Here is a 25,260-nt window from a genome sequence, read left to right as displayed (position 1 = left end):
GGAAGATAGTGTTTCAGGACGGAATGGGCTCAGATTGCATGGCATTGCACACACGATTGGGCCATTTTAATCATAAAAACTGCCATGCGTCTGTCAGAAGCCCTCCTAGTAGAAATACAGGCAACAGAAACCCACATAAAGGCAACGATCACTAGTTTTAAGAAGTTGAACGAATATAAATAAAATCTTGCCCAATCCAAGGTTGCCAAATTTCAAAAGGATCTAAAAAAGTGGTCATATGAAAAAACCTATACGTATGCTAGCTCAGAATATACCCCACCAGATCGGACCAATTACAACTCTGACACTTCTGATGACTCTAACTCCAGTGGATCTAGCACTGGTAGTAGAAGTAATAAACAACTTGGGAGGGGTCGAGGAAGGAGAGCCCATAACGTCCCCCAGTGGTTTCCATACCACCTACAGGGCAACGGGGGTTTCTATCCGAACCCTTACAATCAACCACCCTACCCTCCTCATATGGGTTGGAACTCACCTTTTGCTCCACTACCCCAACATTTTCAACAGAATATGTTTCCCCAACCTTTTTTAGAGTTTGGCCGCAGGGGCAGGGGCAGGATGAGAGGAGCGAACCAAGCACAGAGAGGATGGAACCAAGTACACTGGGGCCCGACGGACTCCGTGGTCGACAACACACGGAGCAAAACCCAGGATCAGAGGGCGGGGCCCAGCAATGTAAATCCCTGATCACTAATCTATCCAAATTTACATTGAGTACTGAAGAAACTGCAGTTCTGGAAAAAGGGCTAGGCTTTATACCAACGCCATGTCTTGACCGCTTTAAATTACAGTGCGAACTAAGTGAGTTTTTTTTAGAAAACTCAGGTTGAAAACCTTCGAACACCAAAATACAACAGAGAGCCAGGCCACTGCCAGTGAAACCAATTTTAGGAAGAAGTCATCTTTTACACCACCGTCACATCTAGTATCTGCTAACATTATTGCCTTTGAGCAAGCAGTATCTTACGAGGTGGAGTCACTAACAGAACATGTACCTTTCAAACACCTGACAGCGGGTGAATACAAAGCCATACATTCACTGCAGCAAAACCGAGAAATCGTCATCAAGAGTGCCGATAAAGGGGGTGGCATCGTTATCCAGGACGCCACTGCCTATGACCAGGAGTGTAGACGCCTACTCGGTGATACAACAAATTACTCCGTTCTCCATCAGGATCCTTCTCCTTTCCTGAAAGATGAAATAACGAAACTGGTTATGACCGCAGAGAGGGACAGCTATATAAACAAACATGAAGTAGATTTTCTAACCAACTCTGAAGGTAAAATCCCGTACTTTTATACTTTTCCGAAAACCCACAAAAACCGCCTTCCCCCTCCGGGAAGACCGATAGTTTCCGCTATTGGCTCCTTATTGGAACCACTTTCCAAGTACTGTGATTTTTTCTTTAAACCTCTTGTACAATCTACCAGTACATATATAAAAGATACTAAAAGTCTGCTATCATTGCTTTTAACCGTCCAATTACCAGAAGAGCCATGCTTTCTAGTATCGCTCGATATTGAAAGCTTGTATACCTGCATTCCGCAGGATGCAACCCTAAAAGTATTGGCAGATGTCCTAGAACAGACCACTTGGGACTATACAACTTCCCGTACTTTTGTAATCGAGTGTGCCACTTTAGCCCTCAAACGTAATGTGTTCCAATATGAAGATACCATCTATTTACAAAAGACGGGAACTTCGACGGGCAGCACTTTTGCCCCCAGTATTGCGGGTTTGTACGTGTACAATTTAGAGCGGAAACACATCTTGTCTGCTGCCAATCCCTACACTCTCAATGTTATCCTGTGGCAGAGGTACATTGATGATGTGCTTGTAATTTGGAAAGGCTCTGAAGAAAGCCTAATGGCATTCTTTGATTGGGTGAATACATGTGACCCTCGCCTTAAATTCACCTACCAGTACCATCCTAACTCCATTGTCTTTCTGGACGTTGTAATAACTAGGGAAGATAATCATTTAACCACTAAAACCTATTACAAGCCTACCAGCAAAAACAACCTGCTCTACTTTTCAAGCTTTCACCCGCGTCCATTGCGGGAGAATTTACCCGTTGGCCAATATCTACGCATTCGTAGAAATTGCAGTAACCTGACTGATTTTAACACACAGGCTGAATATCTCACAAATAAACTACTTACCAGGTTACCCGAAAAGAATCCTGCAAAAAAGCTGCAAAAAGGGCAAAAAACCAAAACAGAAAAGCCCTTCTAGAGGATTACATGAAGGACAGTGAAGCAGAGACGCCTCTGACATGTGTAACAACTTACAGCAATATATCCAATGCTGTGAGTCGCTGTATAAGTAAACACTGGCGCATCTTAACTAGTAATGGGCGAAATTGGCAAAAAACGCTATTTTCCTATAAACGTGAAAGGAGTCTGCAAGATGCTTCGTTCACACTCGGCCCATAACGAACCCTACAACTCGGGAGAATAATGTACTTACCACATGGGGTCTACCCCCGATTAATGGCCATTTCCCATGTGGAGGGTGCAGCGTCTGCCACCTCACCACTGCAACTAAGACACTGAACTTAGAGGACAGCAAACTTTGGCACCTCAGAGGACACACGAACTGCAATTCAAGCAATGTCATTTACCTCGTCAGTTGTCCCTGCAATCTTAGATATGTAGGGATGACGACGAGGAAAGTAAACATGCGCATTGGGGAACATCGCAGTAACGTGAGATGTCGTAAGAACGCTACAAAATTAACTGCTCACTTTCTGGAACTTGGCCACTGTCCCAACGATATCAGATGGACAGTGATAGAGCAACTTAGTCAGAGTAGTGAGAGTAGCATCTTTGAGAAGGAATAAAGATGGATTTACCGTCTTTCCACACACACACAGGGACTCAATGATGCTATTCCCTGGGGCTCAGTAATGGGACGGTAATTGTTCCATCAGTTTCTCTACATGGATCTACCCTGGTCTCTAAGTGGCTGGTCATTTCTTTTTCAATGATAACAAATATAATGATAAGGTGATATGGTATTATGGACAGCTTTTCCATCCGTTTCCATCATTATTGAATGACAACTTCTTCAACTATACACTTTACAATTCCAGCCTGATATGACTTATGAATGTTACTTCTCTCTGTCTCAGATGGCCTATTGACTGTATGACCTTTACATACATTTGTACCAACTACGAGCTTTCCGCTACATTGTACATTAGGAATGACTTAGAATGTCATTTAGTATTCATGATAAAATCGAACAAGAAACAACTGTCAAAAAATCGTTTCCCAAAATATCTTTTAACAGTTATTTGCCATGACATGGCATTCCATTTAGAAGTCTGATTATGCTCATGGTGAATACATCGTACGCATCAGCAAATCGCGTGAAGTAGTCTCGATTCATGTTTACACGGCCTTACATCAGAACACTCTGTTAGATTGATAAAGTTTTTCATTCAATAGTGAGAGTTACTACTACACACACATTCAACCTCTAAATAGCTTGGCCCCTTTAAGATTGTAAAGTGGAACGGCGGTCACGTGATCGCAGCTAACGGCGGTCACGTACTTACAAAACCAACATCCTTCCCACGGCTTCCTGGTATTCAGGCCGTGCATGTGGACAAGTCTGGTTCACAGGAGGGCAGTCGCCGGGACGCAAGTAAGTCAAACGACGATGTGGGCTCGTCTTATTTTCACTTCGTGCGTTGTTTGTTTCGGGCTGGGCTTCTGTCATTGGTACACATATCTATTAAAGAGAGACCCATAGCAGATGAATTACACGTTTGTCTGACCCGGTCTTTCGTCTTTCTCTAGATGCTCCTGGCGTGAAGAATTCCCCCTGTCACGAGCCTAAGAGGCGTTTCTCATTTTGCGCACGAGTGAGTGTGATCCCTTAAGGTTTCATTTTTACCGGTTCTCAATTTATGAAGGTGTATTTTATATATTTATTAATTTCTAACGGGCACTTGTTTAACCATGACAATTGGAATCCCACTTGGCCTACTAATTGCAACAGATAGTTTACGCCCAAATGAGGCTGATATCCAGCAGATCATTGTATCGCCAATAACGCTGCGAAGTTGATGCAGTGATTTTTAAAGACATTTGATTTATATGAATGTCACTCTGGTTCAATAGATTTAACTAATACACAATTGCGTTTGAAGTACATATAATGTGAAGTTACTGTCTTACACTGGGTAAGAGTGGGTTTCAATTTTGTGCACTTTAAATAGTAATTTGTACTGCTGCTAATGGACGGCCAAATTGGGAAATGTTTTTTAGCGTATCCTTTTATTCCCTTGTTTTGTGTTTTATGTCTTGTAGATTCTACATCTTTCACACAGTGCAGGGGATACATGAAGAAGTTCCTATGCACCGATTACATACAAGTTTGTTACTGTCTTGTTTATCCCGCCTCATTTGGCAGCGAAGCCTAAGCGTGCGTCACCCATGAGGTGACAGTTACAAACTTGAATGTAACCTGTGCATAGGAACTATTCTGGTCCTGATGAATGCTGAGCTGAATTTTGGCTCTGTATAGCAGAAACATGTCGACCTTTTTTGTAAGTTTATTTGTATATGACAATTTGGTTCAAACTTATTCAACCACTTTTATGTCCGTTTCTCACTATTGTTTTTAATGGAGTCAGAGCTACCCCTTCATTAAAAGGGTTTGGGGAGTAGCCCGCGCTCCTTTTAACTCACTTTCTTATCACTGTTGGAGATAACTTTTCCAAATAAGAACCCAATGAAGACAACTGGCAACTGACTTACAGTTGGTGCCTGAGGGTTCTTTTTCTACACCGTGCATGCTAAACCCACTGTAGTGCTGTCCCTTCGGGTCTGGTACTCTTGCCTAGGTGGTAGTAATCTTGTAATTCTATAATTTTACTGCCTTTTCTCTGTTTTCCTCTTTAATTTTTGGCTTATTTAGTCACTCTTCTGTTGATTTGGATGAGTATTTCTAAGGGGTATAAGTGTCATTCTGACCCTTTCTCTCGTTGTTTCACATTTACTTGAGCAGAGACTTGTCTGCAGGCTCCACTCTTAAATAAAAAACACAGGGTACGGCGGGTTCAGCCTCATCCACGGTCCTGGCGGATGGCGGTAGTAGACCCTAAGGGTTGAGACTTGCCTGGAGAAGTTTCCGTGGTGAATCCTGATGTTTGCGACCGTGTCAGAATTGTAGGAGTCATCAACACTGAATTGTTGCATGTAAAAGAGCAATTAATTTCCTGAAGTTAAGTGTTCTGATTTAAAGCTATAGTATGGGGGAGGGGACATGGGGCTAGATGCTCTCCGTATGGGGGGCAGGGTCCATCCAGGAAGGGGGGCAGGGGGAGTTTAATCCCGGCGCAACCTAATCCACATTTTCCCGGCTTCACATTTTGTGATTTGGCCAGAGTCACAAGATGTTGTATTGTACAGGATGTTGAGCCGACACTCGAACCTGGTTCCCCAGCTCCAAAGTCAGCAGCTCTGGCCGTTACCTTACATCCTCTCCCCTATTGGCAAACAAGTATTCTAATCCAGAAATACTCTCTACAGGGAGGAAGAGTGTTTTGATACCTCTCAGCTTCTTCACACTCTGTAACTGATTTCGCAAACTGTGTAGCCCTCCAAGTTATCTTATTTATCCTTCCAATTCTTTGATAACATGCCAGGCTGCTTTCAGAGTCAGGAGCATGCGTTCCTTTTTAATGGACAATTATGTTTGGTATGGAGGCCTCAGCATGCCTTTGTTTACCTGTGCATACCTTCCATTGTGTTTACTGTTGGAACTAATGGGGCCTTAGCCGCGTTTACTTTATTTGCTGGCAGTTTCTTTCAACACGTTTCAGTGTTTTTTCAGCTACTGTAAGTCCCTCACTGTTACAGAAAACCAGTGGGGCCAATGGCGGTCACCATGCAATGATTAGATCTGGCTTGACAGGACTGTTGGATTTACTTTAGTGATCAACAGAAATAAATCTTTAAGAAGCACGAGTAAGAGAGGGGCTTTGGCTCCGCCCACATTTTGATCCCATTGATTGAAGCTTTTGATTTGGGTCAAGGTTGTTAGTTTCCACTGAAAAGTGTGCTTGTTTTATGCTTGTTGCCTTGGAGAAATTGTATTCTCAAAATAGCAGGACTGAGCTTGTCAAGGTGACAAGCCTTTGGTTGATCAAGGATATAGGTCTGATCTCCTTATTATTATTAAGTACGCCAAAGGCTATATGACTGACCTATTTCTTGGGGAAAGTGTATGTTAAGACCAAAAGGCCTTCATTGGTGGATTGTCATTACACTGTGTCAAGCTTCTTGGCTGTTTTTTTGTTACAGGCCAGGGAATTTCACAGATTACTTTAGCAGGCAAGGCTTTTGGTGTTGGTTACCCCTGCGACAAGCCCTGCAGGTAGAAGATTTGCACTTTGAGAAGTCTTGATTTGCTATTTTAGAAAGGTGTGAGGATGGTAATGGCCCTTGCATCGTAAACCTATCCCTTCCCTGAGTACTCAATTGCATATGGGATTGGTATCCTGGTTGCTATGTTGGCCTTGATGTCAGGCTCAGCTTGCCTTTGCACAGAGGCCCATCCCTGTTGAGGGTAATTGAGGCCCAGAACCTGTTCTGTGACTTGTAAGGGGCATTGGACTACTGGCTATCACATAAAACAGAGATGGCATTGTAACAAATAAGAAGGAAGTGTATCCAATCCCATTTCATTTGAGTTGAATAAACATTCTAATGCCTTTGCAAGGGCGATTCCCTGCAATTCCCAGAATTAAATTTTTTTTTTAAACAAGTGGCGTTGCTGTTTACTATATCTATTATTTTTTGTCATTCATTTAGGATTTCTTTACAGTGTAACACTGCAAAGTTAATAGCCTCTTGCTGCATACACTGACGGCTTGGATGGTTGTTTCTAAGTTAGTTGCCATGGTTTCTTCCTGTGGTGTGAGTAGTATCCTTTAGAGGAGAAGATAGTCAAGTGTAAGCTCTCTTAATGTAAGGCTTAATTAATTAGTCTAAAAAGCAGCGGCATGAGTGTAGAGTAAGGTGCCATGGACAAGTCCTCTTGGGGCATGTTAGGGTGTGTAGAACGGGGTGCTCTTGGGGTTGGGCCACATGTGAAACTCCTGAATAGCCAATTTGTTTGAGATTATTTATGTACAATGTATTGCTATCGTCCAAGTGAGTGTTGACATTGTCTTGTGTACTACTGCATCAAATGTCATTGAAGGTCCATTTAGCCTTGTAAGAATTAGTTGCTGCATGTGGCATTCTATCAGTCTGGACGATTGACACTGCAATCATGCATAAAGAAGAAATACCGATAATTTATGTAGTCAGGAAAGAACCACATTATGAAGCCATGCGAAAATGTAGGTGATCATCTCACTGTCTCTGTTTTAGGAGGGGTTTGATAATCAAACAGCCTAAACAATATATATATATATATATATATATATATATATATATATATATATATATATATATCTCCTGAACAGAGTGATGAAGTAGCCTTATTGAAAAAGAACATCATGTACAGATTGATGCATAATGGTGATATTTTATTAAAACCTACACTGGAATCATACGGAGAGGGCTTAGGCAGGCATATCCTTGCCCCAATACGAGTCAACATTTTTGCTGCCTTAATTTGTATCTGTTAAATTCAAGCTAAAGAAGAGGCTTGTTGTCCAAGAGACAGATTGATGAAATGGCGGCAAGAACTATCAACTCTTGTTGAGAAATACTAGAATCTTCTTGCATGTACTGGTTCATCAAAATACGTACCAGGAACAGAATTCATCTGGGGTGCCAAGGGGAGTGGCGTGTTGACAACATGCTACTCATCTCCGTGAACAGAGCTCTTTCTAAAGATGCTAATGCTTAGTGCAGACATAGTCTTAAAGCACTTCGACTTGAGTTGCTGATGATACAACCATGGATGGTTTGCAAATAAACCGGTCTTAAGTTAAGTAATATTAGTCGAGGAGAATTTGGAAAGACTTATCCAGAAGTGTGAAATTGAAATAAATATTTACTTGTGCAAGGGGCGAGATGCTTCAGAAATCTACTTGTCTGGTAAATCATAAAATTCTTCAGTTTGGTGGAAAATAATGGTAGAGTTCTCACTTTATCAGATCTCCGATTATAGCTTCTCTGATTATGCCAGGGTTGATATGACAAGTTTTGGAGTCAAGGGAGGCTCTGATTATGCAACCTTTTTGATTATATTTGATTCTGAACTTACCAGGCATTTTTAGGCCACTCTTTGAAAGTTCACAGGCTCTGCATGTGCAAAGGCTCTGCTTCTGCGTGGTCTCTCTTATGGGACAGCTGATTGATAGTCGTAGGCAAGCCCGCAGCCAGGCATATTTGTTTGGAGGGGGAGGAGGCAAATGCAATACCCCGAGTAATGACCGCAACATAGGAGTGGTTCAGTGGATGGGAAAATAAGCTTTCTCACTGAATTGTTTAAAAGATGTTCACGTTTTGGTAAGATTGTAAAGACTGCTGAAAGCAGGGCAAGCAGTGAGAGTCGGTGTATACATTTTGGAAAATTGTAGGAAGGGCTTACAGAAGGTTTTTGGCTTGGTTAGGGAACTCTAGGGCCCTATCTATGTTAACCATCAGAGAAGCAGCAGTTTGCCAAACACTCTCTTGCCAAATCACACAATAGGTTTATTAATACATACCGAATCGAAATTTGGAAGGGGGCCTCGAGTACAGCTTCCCTTCTAAATTGCATTTCATAATGCTATGTAACAATTCTTTGAGACAATAATTTGGGTCTCAAACCATTCAAAGATCAGTTTAACACATTCACATAGACGAAGTGGTCCTCTTAGGACACTTTCCCTGTTGTGAATGTAAAGCAAAAGTTTGGAATGGGAAGTGAGTCAGTGGAAAAAAAACATTTTAAATGAAGCACTGTTTCATTCAAGACAAACGGCTGGATTATTATTTTTATTTCATTGAAAACATAATCCCAGACATGGTCTGCTGACAGCAGGCCACCATTCCTCTAATGGCCATCCATTGGAACTAGTCACGATTTGACACTTAATCTATGAAGAGTAATGGGGTAGGTTGGATTGTGCCTCTCTCCAACTGACCTATTAATACATAGGTCGGTTCACTAAATAATTTAGCTGCCACAAAAAAATGTAGCAAATTATGTACATCTGCCTTAAGGTACAGTTATGAATTGCTAATAATAATTGTATAGTAAATGTCCTTTGCAGAGGGTTATACAAATAACAATTGTGCATTATTATCACTCTTATTTTTGTTGTTTTGATTTGAAAAAAGATGGGGAAACTGTTCCTTCCTCCTTAGATCTTAACACAACAGAAGAAACAAGCACTGGCGTTGCCAATAGGTCTCGCAGTAGGAAAGTTGGAGCTATTGGTTTTGTAAATGACAAAGCCCTTTATGTTTTTAAAATGAAAACAAAAATAAAAGGCATTGTTATTTGCAATTGTAATAGCTCAAACTCTCGTGAATGCGAGACCTATTGCATTGCAAATGCTTGTTTGTTTTTTGTTTTAATGCCTGCTTTGTTTGTCCTGTGCACCATAGCATTAGTGAGTACTTAAAAGATAATGAATATTATTGTTATCACAATACATTTCAGCATGTTGCAACGCTTCACAAATCTGCTAATAAAATAAAGTAGCTGCCTCGTAGCACTATAATTAGGCCAGAGCCAGCTAACTCCTAGAGACAAGTATAGCTGGATTGCCTGGGGCGGGAGAAGCAAAATCTAATTTCAATTACAGAACGATGAACTGACAATGTGTGTAATCTAACCCACGCTGTATCCAATACAGGAACTGGGCAATGGCTTAAAGAGGATTTTGAACCCATTTGGGGTCATCTAAGAGCGTGTGGGACTCAACCCCACGCTCAGAAGTGGCCTTCATTTGCAATCCTCCTCCCATCCCGGTCCAAACTGTTCGCAATTTGGGCTTTCAATTTGATGATGCCCTCTCTTGTAAAACCCAAATAAACAAGGTTACTGCAGCCTGTTTTGGGAAACTGCGCATGATGAGAAAGATCTTCCCATATCTTCCAGTGGATGCCCGCAGAACGGTCACTCACGCCCTAATAACATCACACCTGGATTATGCCAACAGTCTATACGCCGGGGCCCATCTGTATCAAATTGAACGTCTGCAGATCGTTCAGAACGCGGCGGCGAAGCTGATTGGCAATATCCCCTACCGTCAGTCGGTTACATCTTACCGTAAAGAGTTACATTGGCTCCCCATCTCCAGACGCATCCAGTTTAAGATGCTGACTCTTGCTTTTCGGGCCCTTAATGGGTCAGGCCCGGGATACTTGTGAAAGAGACTTGTACTCTCCCAATCGGTCAGATCCCTGCGGTCTAACAATCTACGTCTTATCACAGGCCCTCGATTCAGCCGCTCCAGAATGGGCGGTAGAGCTTTTACTGTTATGACGGCCAAACTCTGGAACAACCTCCCTCTAGACCTTAGGTTCACTCCGTCTGAATCCCTTTTTCGTAGCCGATTGAAGACCTGGCTATTCTCTACCGCATAATTGTTCCTTTCCTTTTCTAGTCTGCAGTCTACAGCGCCGGGACACCCCCGTTGGGGGTAGCCGTGCGCTTTACAAGCTTAATAAATAAATAAATAACTAAATAAATAAATAAATATCTAACTATAAGTAAATATTTGTCCTATTATGGCTCAACCCTTAAAACAAATATTTCAAATCATAAACCATAAACCAAACTTCGTATTATTATTATCCAGTGTTAAGGCACTCCATTTGTCTCCCAGAGAAGGGTGGCAGGCTGAGTTGGACTCACCAGGATTCAAATTCATGCCATTCGGTTGACCGCCGATGTCAGTGGCGAGCGTTCTAATTACCGAGCTGTCTTACAAGCATCAGTCCGAGAGGACAGCGGGGGTTATGAGTTGGGTCCGAGTAGTGTCGGGCCCATGGAATGCAGCCCTTAGCTCTGGAATATGAGTGGACATCTGCCAACCGGAAGCGGAAGGACCTTGTAACGTTTCTCTGCTTTCACCTGATAAGAATCTCTGTAAAATAGGAGCTTATCCCAGAAAGCGTAAGCTTCTCGTGCACCCGCTGAGGCACACTGTCTGCTGTTTTTATTGTGACTGTCTGTACTTTCTGAATTTCACTAAACATTTTTCGTATTTATATATATTTACAGTGCTGCAGTGCTTTTAGTGGCCCAGCGGCACAGTAGTCATATATAAATCATCTAAGCAAACAGACAAACACGGCAAGGCTTTAAATATACTGTTTAAAATAAACTGTTCCAAGAAGCCTCCGATATTAATCGTAGGGTCACATTAGCACAGGCATCTGGCTACTGTTTTCTGGAAAACTTTCACAATTGTAGTAAAGCATTGGCTGGCGTCGGGAGGGGAAAGAGCATTACGGAGTGAGAGAAAGAATAGGTCTCGCTTTTGGGACCTTATAATTATTTAGTTTTGCAGAACAATATCCTTGATGCAACATCAGCTGTTGCATGGCTAAACCTTGTACCTTATAAGTGTTTAGCCATGCAACAGTTGATGTTGTTGCACCAAGGATATTGTGCTGGATAACTAAACACATGCCGATGCTTGTTTAGCGATGTTATGCAGCATGGATAAAGAGGCACCCCCCCATTAAAATAAAGATGCTAATATGCAGTCGCAGCAGCTGTGTAATTTTGTCGGTAAAAGCACAATACATAAACGCCCCTACAGCGTGCGTGTGAAGTTATCTTTTTTTTTAACTGATCCAAGTTGTACTCGTATATAAAGAAAAATAAAGCAGTGGCAAAGCTTTTATTTTAAGACGGGTGGAGGGAAATAACGAAAGCTGGGCTCAGAAGTAACACGGAAAGTACTGGTGCGGGAAAGATCATAGAGGATGGCGGCTGGACAAGCAGGGCGAGAGAGAGCAACGTGGAGCACGTGAGAACAGAAGCACACAGGAGAAAGAGAGCAACATGGAACGGGTAGAAGCACACAGGGAAAAAAGCAATGCGTGGGAGGTGAAGCACACAAGGGCAAGCACAACACTGAGGGAGTGGCAAGAACGAAAGCTGGGCTCAGAAGTAACACGGAAAGTACTGGTGCGGGAAAGATCATAGAGGATGGCGGCTGGACAAGCAGGGCGAGAGAGAGCAACGTGGAGCACGTGAGAACAGAAGCACACAGGAGAAAGAGAGCAACGCGGAACGGGTAGAAGCACACAGGGAAAAAAGCAATCCGTGGTAGGTGAAGCACACAAGGGCAAGCACAACACTGAGGGAGTGGCGTAGCAACATGGAGCGCGGTGGAGTGGCGATGGATAAAGAGGCAACCCCCCCCACCCCCCATTAAAAAAAAAACAAGAGCGGCCAGGAAACTGAAAGTACGGCCGGCTAGCCATGAATAATTAGGGGAGGAGAAGCCGCAGAGCGCACGCTGGGAGAAGCCCTTTGATGTGGTGGCGGCCATGAAAAAATGCAATTAGGAGGGAGGGAGGGAGGCTGATGCGTGTGCTTCTTTGGTCACGTGATTCACGTGAACTCGAAGAAAACCGCACAGAAAAAAGCCTTCGTTTGACGAGTATTTTGAGCACTAGAATTCTCTCCATTTTCCATACCTGCGGAATGGAAAAGGCGAGACCTAAAAACAGGGGTAGGGTATTTTACAAAGCTCACTTCAGCTTCCTTGTGGGTCTCTCTCTCCTTGTAGGTAAAAGAAGTATATTTCGAGCAGCAGAAAACAAATAGGCCTGATGCAATGGCCTAATGTCTGCAGCTCAGTGCAGATATGGTCAGGACTGCTAACTGGCGCCAAAATGTGGGACTGACTCCATTCAGTTGTCTTTTTACCCAACACATTTTGATATTCTGAGATTTGCAGCCTCACTTTACAATATGCAACTGATACATTGTTTGGAAAAGTGTTGTTGGCCAGATGGTGGTCTGACTGAAGAGGTCAACTGTGACAGTATTTGTGAGTATGTGTAAAATAGATAGGCTACCTTATTCCAATTAGACAACTTCTGTCCATATGATGAACTAATCTTAGAGGCATCCGGTTCTACTTTTGACTTGTGAACTCCTGGTTTAAAGTGCAAGTGGTCTTGGGTACCCAACCAACGTATGAGAAAGTCAAAGGCATCCATTTGTTGTGATTTTGAATGTACAGTAAGTTTAAAATGTCTCTTCCTCTGCTTTGTTGTTTTTCCTCCCATGAGACTAGCATCATGTTTTCCCATTATTGGGCCATGTTCATACCCTGCAGCACCTTGCTTCCTCCAAGTCCTAAGCTGACTAACTCCACATCAAGGTCTGGTCTCTTAATGTCTCTATTAACCTGCAGGAGCAGTAGTTGAGCCCACAGCAGACCAGCCCCTTCTCCCCCGATAAATGATGCACAGCTCACTTATTTTATCCCTCCAATCAAAGTGTCCATCTCTGGCATCCAACTAAAAGGAAGGATAAAAGTGTCTGTCTGTGGTGTGTTCACTGTGGCACATGATAAAAGCGGGGGCTAGAACAAGAGTTTGGTTCCCTTCCATCTGTTCTTATTCTCGAGCCTCTACCCACTCAACCTTGGGTGAACTCCATAGACTGCTGTTTTGGTGGGTGCTTCTATGTTGCACACTGATAGACTCCTTTGTAGTTTAAAAATCCCTCCAATGGATTTCTCCTTTGTTTCTCCTGAGAGAACACCAGACATCACTCTTTTGATGTTTCTACAGCACCTCCAATTAGTTGCTCCTCTGTTTCTCCCTGATGCTTCTAGAGAGATTTCATATAATATGTTGAAATCTACAATCCCTGAATAAAGGCCCATGCCTGATTTCTTTGTAACCGTTGAGGTGCGACGCATCTAGTCATCTATAATAAAGTAGCAACATAGCTGCTCAACTATAATGTTACTACAGTTGAGTTCAGACATCAGAATGCCTGCTGCCAACAAATGAAAATGGGAGCGGACTATTCCTTTGGATATGTATTTCTAAAAAGAAAAGGTGAACAGCAATACAGAGATATTCATGCCAACGCATTTATTTATTTTCCCACACTGTAGGTCATTGCAAATAAGTTAGATTCTCTACAAGTCTCTACATAATCTGACCCACAGCCTTTTTAACCTCACTTGCATTGAAGTGATTGTATTATATTTTTGAAAAAATGAGTATGCGCATTTGGTATCACACTACAGATTCTGCTTTATACTTATCTGTAATGAACATGAAGGAGCAAGGCACCAAGCCCAAATAATATTTTGTGCTGCGTTTGTGTCACAAAAGTGACGAGAACCTGTGCACATCTTTTTTTGTAAATGTACTTTCCAGTGCAAAAGTTGAGTTTCCTCAAAGAAACTTAAAGAACCCCTTAGCTTTGCATTACTCTGCAAAGTGGGGTGTTGCATGGGTTGCAGGCATTAACAAGCATTTACAATGCAATGGTTTTGCCTTTGTTAAAGTTAGAGCTATTGGCATTGCTCTTGACATTATTTTTATTTATGTTTTTTTTAACATAAATAAATGGCATTGTCATTTACAATGCCACTAGCTTTCTCTCGCAAATGACACACACAAACACACACCCCCACACAGAGCCCCCCACACACAGCTACACAGAGCCCCCCACACACACAGCCACACAGAGCCCCCCACACACACAGCCACACAAAGCTTCCTACACACACAGCCACACAGAGCCCTCCACACACGCCCACACAGCACAAGCAGGCAACAGGGGCACACGGAGGCACAAGCAGGCAACAGGGGCACACAGAGGCACAAGCAGGCAACAGGGGCATACTGAGGCACAAGCAGGCAACAGGGGCACACGCAACAGGGGCACGAAAACGGAGGCACAAGCAGGCAACAGGGGCACGAAAACGGAGGCACAAGCAGGCAACAGGGGCACGAAAACGGAGGCACAAGCAGGCAACAGGGGCACGAAAACGGAGGCACAAGCAGGCAACAGGGGCACCCAGAGGCACAAGCAGGCAACAGGGGCACACAGAGGCACAAGCAGGCAACAGGGGCACAAGCAGGCAACAGGGGCACGAAAACAGGCACAATCAGGCAACAGGGGCACGAAAACTGAGGCACAAGCAGGCAACAGGGGCACACGGAGGCACAAGCAGGCAACAGGGGCACACGGAGGCACAAGCAGGCAACAGGGGCACACAGAGGCACAAGCAGGCAACAGGGGCACACACATCAGGGGCACGAAAACGGAGGCACAAGCAGGCAACAGGGGCACGAAAACGGAGGCACAAGCAGGCAACAGGGGCACCCAGAGGCACAAGCAGGCAATAGGGGCACACAGAGGCACAAGCAGGCAATAGGGGCACACAGAGGCACAAGCAGGCAACAGGGGCACAAGCAGGCAACAGGGGCACGAAAACAGGCACAATCAGGCAACAGGGGCACGAAAACTGAGGCACAAGCAGGCAACAGGGGCACACAGGGGCACAAGCAGGCAACAGGGGCACACAGAGGCACAAGCAGGCAACAGGGGCACACAGAGGCACAAGCAGGCAACAGGGGCACACGGAGGCACAAGCAGGCAACAGGGGCACGAAAACGGAGGCACAAGCAGGCAACAGGGGCACGAAAACTGAGGCACCAGCAGGCAACAGGGGCACACGGAGGCACCAGCAGGCAACAGGGGCACACGGAGGCACAAGCAGGCAACAGGGGCACACGGAGGCACAAGCAGGCAACAGGGGCACACGGAGGCACAAGCAGGCAACAGGGGCACACGGAGGCACAAGCAGGCAACAGGGGCACACGGAGGCACAAGCAGGCAACAGGGGCACACGGAGGCACAAGCGGGTTGGGGTTGGAATCTTCACAAGAGGCTCCCAGAGAATATTCAGAGGTTGACAGTTCTAGTTAAAAAAAAGCCCTCTTCTCATAAAATCATATCCTATGACCCATTAACTGACATCTCTCTTTTTAAGTAACTTCTAAATATCAAAGTGTTTAGAAGATGTTACTGGAATTAAAATCAAAATCAAAGAGGAAGGCTTGTCTCCACAGATATACAACATTAAAACATAGGGGACAAGTCATCAAGAAAACAGACTACTGAATGTCCCTGGTGTAATTTATGAACATACTAAAAGATGTCCAACCTGAGCAAGGCAGGATGACAGAAGCCTGGGTTACTTCTGATCACAAAGTTGACCAGCACATCCATTTCCAGTAAGGGTGGCTTTGAAATTGCTCTACAATGCTTACAAATGTTTCTGAAAAAACAGTGACACCCGTTAGGTCCGCGAGAGCCAGATCGCCGGAGCTGCGCCTCGGGGGTACCACACGGCCCGACAAAGCTAGGCCTGAAGATCTGACCCAGGAGCCCGGCAGTGCAGCTGAATCTCCTTCACTCGCTCTGTCGCCCCCAAAGTAGGGTTCGCACCCCTCACTGACAGCGTCCAGCGCCGTGTCCGTCAAGCTCCAGACCCGGTGACCACCCCCTCCCCCAGCCCCGTTCCTTCCTTACCTTCAGCCGTCATCGGATGACCCGCTTCCGATGTGTTGGCAAAACCAAACTCCAAGCTGGCCACCCCTCACTGACAGCGTCCAGCGCCGTGTCCGTCAAGCTCCAGACCCGGTGACCACCCCCTCCCCCAGCCCCGTTCCTTCCTTACCTTCAGCCGTCATCGGATGACCCGCTTCCGATGTGTTGGCAAAACCAAACTCCAAGCTGGCGAGTGAGTGTTTACAGGTGGCTGCAGAATGTGCGGAGCCGGGGCATAACGTGGACACAATAATCTACCGCCACAACCTGTCTCCACATTCAAACACTCCGAGCAGCGGGCGGCGCGCAAATCCCGGCACTGGACTCCCGGGAATGGAGCCAGGACGACGCAGCTGGCTGACCGGGGCCTCCCCGCCCCCTGCTCTTCCCAAACCAAGAGTGCCCCCGCAATGCTGTTCAAGGGCAGCTCCACGGGCATTTGGCAAATCCTCGCACTCTGTGTGGGGCTAGTGCAAGATTTATAGCTATTTGTCTGCTAAAACTTTCTTTTTATTTTCTTGCCAACAACGTGTCTGTCGCTCTTGTAAGTTGAGGTGGGTTTGGTGCGGAAATAGTTTTTTGCAACTTTACACGAGAAATAAATCCCGAATATAGCCTTTCCCTTTACACGTGAAACAGACGGGGTTATTTTAAGGGAACGCATGTACAGCGAGATTTTATCTCCCTTTGGATTCTGTTTAATTATTACATGTCTTTCATTAGCACTGTATGCGGAGGAAATATATTTTTTGGGGGGGGGGGGCGGCGAGATGCTGAATGGCATGCGTGGCCTGCAGAATCGTTTATTTTGTTGAACACGAAAAATGTGCCTCCTCTGTCTCTTAAATTAAATATGTATCATCTACTTCAGAGCTTCGTTGGGGCCATGCCCCAGAGTGTTGCTACGTGACCTGCACAGGAGAAACGGCACTGCGGGAACAGGGCGGCCCAGGCAGCTGTAGGGGGGCGGGAACGGGAGCCGAGGCAGCGGTAGGGGGCGGGAACAGGGCCGGGGAGACACGGAGAGCGGGAGAGGGGGTGGGAACCGGCAAACATTTCGCTCACCTTCCGCACCCGACGCTTGAGCAGTGCCTCCGCTGCAAACACTCGCTCCCCAACAGCCGAGAGCTCCATGTCCGTCCCGTTCCCTACAGTGCCGGCAATGCCGGACCAGACACGGGGGCGTTCCCGGCGTCGCGTGACGTCGGCAAAAGCCAAAGAATGCCGGGAACGCCCCCGTGTCTGGTCCGGCATTGACGGACAGGCCCCTCGTCCAATGGCAAGGCTCCGTTTACGGAGCCAGCCAATCAATGACGAGGGCCGAACCAAAGCCACACTACTGTTCTCATCAGGTTTTCGCCTGCGCGAAAAAGCTGCGCAGAAAGCGCAGCTTTCGCCAGGCAAAACCTAAAAGGAGAAATACTTTTATTTCTTTTAACTGTTCCCACATCTCATGTGTGCTGCTCTGCAAAGGTGACATTGCATGGGTGTTCTATGCAACTACCCATGTTTTATGATGCAAAACCCTACTTACTAACAATAGTATGTAGGGTTTGTGCCAAAAAATACCACTTGAAACAGGCGTTAAAAATGAGAAATGCTTTTATTTGTCCTAACTGTTCCCACTTTGCATGTGTGCTGCACTGCACAGCATATGTCTTAAGTGGGAAAAGTTTTAAAGTTAGTCTAAGCATAGTATTTTGTACTGGAAAGATGCCCTTCCAGTGCAAAATATATGCATGACTCTTGCACAATGGTGCAAATGTGTGTGCATGGCACTCAGCAACCTGATTGCACTTTGGCACTAGGGAGAGAGGAGAAGAGTCCCATACTTCTGTAGATATGGTGGCTTACTCTGCTCTCCTTTTCATGCGATTTAGTGCAGCAGCTTTGGTTGCTGTGCTGCATTGTGTAACACTTTGATTTTCTGGCCCAAGGTTTTAAGATGTTTGTAGGAAGGAGGATGTTGTACCTGTCCTTCGTCTTTGCTCCCCTATGTGGTCTAGGAACTCCTTGGTGACATGGAATATCTTTATAATGTACGGAAGGGGAAACTTTATCCCATTTTATAATACTACTTGGTGATTAAACAATGCCTCTAAAATACGTATGGTCTCCGGTTTTTAGGTCTCGTAGCGAAAACAGCGCGTAAGCGCTGTGTCTCGCTAGAGATCTTTTGTTACTTACTCTGCTTCCCAGGAGACAGTACCTGGCCGCGCGCATCTCGCAAAAGGCGATCGGCGCAGGCCACGCGCGCGCGAACGCGCTCGCCGTGTCTGTCTCCTGGGAAGCGCATACATACACAGGCACACTTCCCCCTGCACGCATGCGCACACACAGACACACACACACACACGAGCGGACATACATACATACACGCACGCACACATACAGAGACCCCCGTCGTGCGCTCACACACACACACACACGCTCCCCCGTCGCGCGCACACACACACACGCTCGCACACACAAGCGCACCGCCCCCCATCCCACTTACCGCCAGTCCGGTATTCTGTAGGCTCCGCCCGAGGGAGAGCCCCGCGTCACCGTGAATTATGTCCGCCTTCCAGCGCGTAGAAGATCCGAGGCTGGGGCCAATGGACTCCGAAAACGAGGCTGGCTTCACAGCACCCCTCCTCGCCCGCTCCGCCGCCGCCGCCTGACGACGCAGACTGCTATTTGAGCGGTGAAACCCCTTGTTTAAGATAAACATCACATAGGTCTCGGGGCTCTTGATACACATAATTAATGCTGCTTTGCAATCTTTAAAAACATGTAGGTTTTGCAATAGACTTAAAAACAATAGGTTAAGTCTATAGTAAAATATGGTAGTGAACGTGCTTTTCGGCACTTGGGAAGAGGGTATGACGCCCTTCATGCACTTACAATACAGGACATGCAAGTAGTGAAATGAAAAAAGTAACATTTAACTACTAGGTTTCGAAGTCAAGCAGGAGATACTGTTAAAAGGCTTCAGACGTCTGAATGTTGTGTTCTGCTATGACACAATTTATACACCATTGCTGATGCTTGGAACAATGACAAATACACTGGGTGCTTAGGTTAAGGCTATGAGAAAGGAATGGCTTTTTAGCGGCAATAAAAATGTACCTTACTTTATCTAACTCACATTACATAGTGCTTCACTATTAAATGCAGCCATATGAAGGGGTCGCGCTAGCTGCCAGAAAGGCAGTTTGGCGAAAACAACTCTAAATCCACCACATAGTAATGCGCTTGCTTAGTGTCAACACATGAATTTATTGGGTGCACGCCTCGTACAACTTAACATGTTTCAGCCATGCGGCTTTGTTCACCTGATCCAAAGTGCTACAATATGTCTCAAATAACAAAAGACATCAACAAAGGACAACTGCTAGTGTTACTGTGGGTGCCATCATAAAGCAGTAAAGTTGCTAATGAACAACATGTTCTCAGTGCCTTATGCATATATTCAATGCTTCATTCATGCAAAAGCAAGCATAATGTGACCTTTGCATCATCAATGCAACATGGACATGATGAAATATAAATAAAAAAACACTATATTAGCAGGTTTTCAGCACATGCAAAATTATTTTGCATAACAGAAGCTCGAAGGGGACGCTGGTATAATAAACCCCAATTGGGCTAACAACACGTATTCCTTTAATTGACCTTTTCTTCCCCCCTCCACATCTTATCCACGTGTAACAATAGTGCCTGGGATGTTGGTATCCAACATAAATAAAACCCACTGCAAATCAGAACTTATCAAGGCTGATGTGATCGTTGCGTTTGTATTTTATTTTTTTTAAACACATTTTATTGCAAACATTTGCTTTAAAAGTGAAAGTATACATTACATTGCGGCGGGCACAGGAGCGCGGTGGGGTAGGCTCCCGTCTGCTTCCTGTATTTGTCCGGGCAGCCCCTGTCCCCACAAAGGTTTCCTGGCTTCCTGTTGAAGCCGGGCTGCGGCGGTGAGTTTGCTTGTTGTTTGTTTCTTGTCTCTTATGGAAACTAATTGCAACCCTATTATTGCCTTGGGCTTCCTATGAAGAGTAACCGAAACAAGCAAGACACTACAGTGAATCAGACGGGACGAACGACATCCTACGCTTCTTCTCTTTACGTTAAGAATAAGAATCAATCGACCCCTCAAACTTTTTTCTCGCAGTATGGAGACTGTTCTTGCAGCGGGCTTCTAGCGGTAGTCTGTGCCGGTTTTGGGCTGCTTTTGAAAGTGGATTGTGCTTGTTTTGTTCTGCCAGCTCAGGCCCCAGTGCGCACAGGTGTCTCCTCTCCGAAGAGAGACGAACAGTGGCTCTTCATTCCGAGCCCGCACACGCCCCCTCCGGACCCTGTCCCCTGTGCAGTGTTGATCCCCGGACGTCCACAAATAGAAAAGGCATTCTTCTCTGTCTCTCTTCCCCCTGTTCTCTGGTTCTGTGGAGGTCAAGCTCTGAGGGTCACGTGCTGGTGACCGGTGGGCAGCGGTGGAGGACAACCCGGCGCCTCGCGCCGCTGCACCAGGGCCCGAGGCGGTATCCCTCCCGCCGGGCCGTGCTGCGATGCCCTCGGACTTCATCTCTCTGCTCAGCTCCGACCTAGACCTCGAGTCTGTACTCGCGAGGTGAGTCGCGCCACAGGTAGCAGGGGTGTTGTGAATGTGGGTAGACATGAGATAAAGGGGTACTTCTGTGCAGGAAGGGTTCTTGGGGACGGTCAAGGTTAGAGGACGGAGAGCACCCCAGGGGCAGGAGGGGTTCTGGTGAGGTGGGAGTGGCAGGCATGTTATGTTTTTGAGGGTAGGGAAGGAGGGGCAGTGTCTCTCCCTCAGTGTAGTGGGTGGTGCCAGGCGCTGAGCACCTTTTGGTGAGAGACCCCCTAAAGATCCTGGGAACCTGTCAAGCACTAAGAATTCTTCTACCTTGCACCTACATTGAGACAGTGTTGCTGTTGTCTCCGATCACATGTCACAACATTGCCCTTTTACAAGTCCAGTCTCTATAACGTATGTCCCGATCTTTACTTGGCCCTGCTGCATGCATGTCGGCTCGCTGGATGGATTCTGCTCTGTTGCTGGTCACCCCTGGTGGACTGCTTGTGGCACCTTGGCGAGGCTTATGTCATACTTTCTTGATTCACGAAATTTAGTTGACTTATCTCGTCTTGCAGATCTGCTGCACATCCTGCTACAGTTGTGGATTATACTATTTGCCTAGCTGGGTCAGAGCGTTCTGTTACACCGTAACTTCCAAATAGTTGCCTTTTCCAGCGTCTGCCCCTGCAATTCTTTAAATAAACGTTACCCTAATTCACACTAAACGCCTCACAGATGGCTTCCCCTCTGAAGCCGAACGCATCATTTATTTTTATGTTGTGGACTTTGCTCGCCCGTCCCTAAAAAGCGAATGTCTAACTTTTTTAGCGCCCTGCAAGAGCTGTACCCCTCTCTGGACTTTATCATATTTTGCCAGGTTTCCCCCTTACACTGGGCAGTAATTATTTGGTCGTTGGCCACTACATTGTTCAGTGGAGTTTTTATGAATCATGTGCTTAGTAAATGCGAAATCGACGGGATTGAATGCACTATGCTTCCTAAGTGTACAGGAACACTTTTTGTTGTTTGTTTTTCTGTCGCTTATATATAGAACTTGGTAGAATGCTACATCTTGTACATTTGCAATTTTTTCTGTTTGTATCTTTTATGTAACGCACGTAATCCTTAGACCTTATGTTTTGCAACTGGTTCTTATGTAAAGCGCTCTGACACCTTCGGGTAAAGTTCGCGCTATATAAAATCGCATTAAATAAATAAATAAAAATAAAAAAGTGATAATAGAGGTAGCAGTAACACAGCATCTCAACCTCCTTCGGGACCACGGATGAAAGGAGGCAGCACACCGAAGCCATGTCAAAGTGCGTATGGGCACTGCAGAAACATGTCTAGTATAAGCAGTAATACTAGTTCACCAACTAACCATTCACAAACAATGGTTATATACCAATTGCTAATAAAAAAAATTAATGCAAAGCATTGTCATTTACAATGCCAATAACTCAAACTTTAATGCTGCGAGACCTATTGCATTGCAAATGCTTGTTTAGTTGGTGAGCGCAGTATACCATAATGGACCCTTCTGATGCACAACAACAGTGGATTCCATCAAAAGTGCATGCAGGTGCTGCTGAGTCTTTTTCACACCCTCTGCAACACTTGCGTGCAGCTACATTTCATGTGACCTGTGCCCACTATGTCATCATATGTATATATTTTTTTATATTCTTTATTTTTGAACAACAGAAGAAATTACTTTCAATTGTTAAAAATTGTACTGATACCTTTGTGTTACACTTTGTCCTGATGGACCTCAGGTTTACCTTTGGGCTGAAACGTCGTCGGTCTGTACTCATGTAATATGGACTGCTGAATAATTTTTTTGATTATGTAATCCAATCTGATTTATTGTCCGATTCAATTAATTGTGTTCTTTTGTTGAATCAATGGTAGCCAATTGCTCGGTATAGGGTATATTATGATTTCTTGTGTTGCTCTCAAAATGTTTTTTTAGTTCACATTCATTTATGACCAATATTCAGTTACTTGTAGTATAACTCTTATAAGAAATTCTCCAGTGGTCATTGTTATCATATTAGAGGTTAATTGTGCTTCATTATTGGTTTCCTTGGGTGTATATATGTTTCTTTGGGTTGTTTAGGTGTTAAGCTTATTTATTTTATTTATTTATAAAGTTTTATATAGCGCAAACATGATCCCAAAGGATATCGGAGCGCTTTACAATTTGAGGGAAAGGACGGTAACAGTTGTAGTACAGGTATGAAAAGGGATAACAACCTAAACAAATCAAATAGGCATATCAAACAAAAGTTTACAATCGAAAGAGGACAACAAAGAACAAGATATAAACTGGTACTTAGCGAACTAGGAGGGGAGCAAATGATTAGTAAATGAAGAATAGCACTAAGCGCAGGGCTTGGGGTGTAAGTCCAATGCATTGGAGCAGAGGATCCAAGACCCTTTTACAGGTAAGAACTTGTTCACAAGGAATCTTTTGTCTTCCAATTTGAATGCAATATTTCCGGTGGGAGAGAGTTCTAGGCCTTCGGCACAGAGCCAGAGAAAGCTTGGTGACATTGTTCTCTTTTTGCAAAAGATCTGTGGTTTCAGGAGGAGAGAGTTAGCACTCCTAGAAGGTCTACCCCTCTGGATAATTTTAGCTTTTGCGCTGGATAACTGGGGGTTTTGAAATGGAGGGCCTTGTGAGACAGGCAGGCAATCTTCAGCTGAATTCTTGCTTTATAGGGTAACCAATTTAGGGATTTTAAGACTGGGCAGATGTGCACATTTCTTTTGGTACCTGTACCCAATCGAGCCGCAGCATTCAGTGAGGCCCTTAGTGGGGCCAAGGTATAGTTGGGGAGTCCACATAGCATAGCACTGCCATAGTCTAGCCTCAGCAATACAAGCGCTTGGACCACTTGCTTGAAGTCAGCTTGTGGGAGGAAAGGTTTGAGATTCCTGAGTATCCTCATCAGATAATTAGATCCCTTGCACACATTGCTGATATTGTTCTTCATGTTCAGATGCTTGTCTAGGGTGATTCCAAGAGATTTGGCAGAGTCAATAATGAGGGGGGTGCAGTTGAATGCAGTGAGGTGGCTCATCCAACGGTCAAACTTGGGGATGAGATTCAGAGGAGAAATGAGAAGGAATTCTGTTTTGGAGGTGTTGAGCAGAAGGTGGTTCTCAATTAACCAGTTTTGAGTATTAGTTATGGTAGTGTTGAGTTATCCGGGGAGGAGATTTTCAGATAGTTGCGTATCATTAGCATACATATGGAAGAGAATGGCCATGGAATTTGAAGCATTAGCTAATGGCTCCAAGAACAAGTTGAAGAGTATGAGAGATAAGGCGGACCCTTGCGGGGATCCCCCATGGATGCTGGTGGTGGCTGGGAGAGAGCGTGGTTCGCCTAAATTCTTTGGGATCTGTGGTGGAGGAAGGACGAGAACCATTGCAACACTGATCCAGAAAGGCCCATCCTGTGCTCCATAATGGATATGAGGTTATCGTGATTAACCGTGTCAAACGCAGAGGAAAGGTCAAGAAGGATAAGGAGGCAAGATTTTTAAAATGTCATCCATAACGTGCGTGAGAGCCGATTCGGTGCTGTGCCCACTCCGAATGCCAGATTGATGTTGTCCAGGAGATGGAAAATCTTGATGTGAGCACAGAGTTGAGATTGGACGCATTTTTCTAGGAGTTTGCTAGAGTGGGGATGTTAGAAATAGGGCGGAAGTTGTTAATGTCAGACCTCGCTGCGGTAGGCTTTTTTAAAATAGGTGTTAACTGAGCAGCTTTTAGGCACTCCGGGATCATGCCTTGTGACAGAGACGCATTGACAATCTTTGTCCAGATGGGAGTGACGACATCTGTGATTTCTTTGAAGATGGAACCTATGAAATTAATATGTGCTGTAATGTATTTATATAGCTTCATTCTTTGTTGGTTGATGCTATTCCAAGTGAACCATAGTTATTTGAATATATGTTTGAGTTATTATGGCAGTGGGTACAGACATACTGTTTTCAGACCATCCTGTAAAAAGAAAAAACACATTTGTGTTGTTCGTTGAAGACCTATTTATTCTGCATTTTTCTTCCCACAGGTATAGAGAAAGTGACCCACCTAACACATTGTGTCTTTTCGCTCGATATGC

At 44.9% G+C, this 25,260-nt stretch overlaps 1 protein-coding gene across 2 annotated transcripts in view; it reads left to right on the top strand.

Annotated features, from left to right (window-relative positions):
- The window catches only part of LOC147690316 (homeobox protein SIX4-like), a 112,222-nt gene that overhangs the window by 52,063 nt on the left and 34,899 nt on the right, over positions 1–25,260 (top strand). The gene's annotated exons all lie outside the window — the stretch shown is intronic.

This window comes from Lissotriton vulgaris, chromosome 9 (assembly GCF_964263255.1).
Source record: "Lissotriton vulgaris chromosome 9, aLisVul1.2, whole genome shotgun sequence".
NCBI lineage: Eukaryota > Metazoa > Chordata > Amphibia > Caudata > Salamandridae > Lissotriton > Lissotriton vulgaris.
This window is presented reverse-complemented; position numbering and strand designations above follow the sequence as displayed.